Genomic DNA, 1329 nt, shown 5'->3' on the forward strand with positions numbered 1-1329 from the left:
TCTAGATGTGATATGTTGACTAAAACAAATAAACTCTAAGTTTTATTTTGACCTTTACAAATTATCGTATCAAATGTAATACTTAATTGCAATAGAAATAGTAACATTTATTTTGACCCTTGATGTCAGGACTCTTAAAGATTGTGCCCAACAAGTATTTTCTATAATGAAATTCTTTATTCCTCATACTGAATTCTTTCTTATTTACTTTAAAATTGAGGGTTAAAATTGTAGAAATAGAAACATTTACTTTATTGCACTAAAAATCATGCGAAAAGTAAATCTGACAGGAAATTCTTGAAAGAATGAATACTTTTTTTGGTAAAAAATATTGTTTTGTCTTCGAAAGTAACTGTATATCTTTTCAAAACTTTTTTGACTCTTGAGGATTATGCCCAAAAAAGTATTTTGTATAAACAAATTCTTTATTCCTCACACTAAACTCTTCTATATTTAGTTTAAAATTGAGGGGTGAAATTTTAAGAATAGCAACATTGATTTTATTGCACTAAAAATCATACGAAAAGTAAGTCAAACAGGGAATTCAGGGAAAGAAGGAATACTTTTTTTTGTAAAACATATTATTTTGTCTTCGAAAGTAACTTTACAGCTTTTCATAACTTATTTTGACTCTAGATGTCAGGACTCTTGAGGATTGTGCCTAGGGGTGGAAATAGGCTAGGCCGAGCCGGGCTTTAGAAAATTAGGCCTGGGCCTGCTATGGAAATCTAAAGCCTGGGCCTGGGCCTTAGCCTGTATGTAGGCTTTTTTTAGGCTCAAGCCTGAGCCTATAGTTGGCTTGGTCTGGCCTGAAGCCTTTTTAAAAGCCTATTTAACATATAGGCCTTTAAAAAGGCTTCAAAATAGATCCTAAATAGGCTTTGAGCCTATTTAAATAGGCCTTGAACCTATTTAAGTCCTACATTTTAAAGCCTTTTAAAGTTTACTTATAAAAAATTAACAAAAAATACCTAAGTTCATATTTCTTAATGAATGACAAAATCATAAGTTCATATTTCATAATACAATATCCAACATAAGTTTAATAAGTAAAAGTTCGTAATACAAAATTCAACAATGCATTGTTTACTAATTACTAGTATTACTACAAATCTATAAATCCTGCAATCAATTACTAGTAGGCTTATATTACATTATTATTACTACTTTATTCATTGCTAGTAAACAGTAAACACTAAACGACTAGCAAAATTATTGCTAGTAATTAGTAATACTAATTATTAGCAATTTAGCATAATAGCAATAGTAACTAGTAATATCTAACACTGTTTACTAATTAGTAAGTCGTATTTGGGATTTGGGTATTGG

This window comes from Ipomoea triloba, chromosome 4 (genome assembly GCF_003576645.1).
Source record: "Ipomoea triloba cultivar NCNSP0323 chromosome 4, ASM357664v1".
In the NCBI taxonomy this organism is placed as follows: domain Eukaryota; kingdom Viridiplantae; phylum Streptophyta; class Magnoliopsida; order Solanales; family Convolvulaceae; genus Ipomoea; species Ipomoea triloba.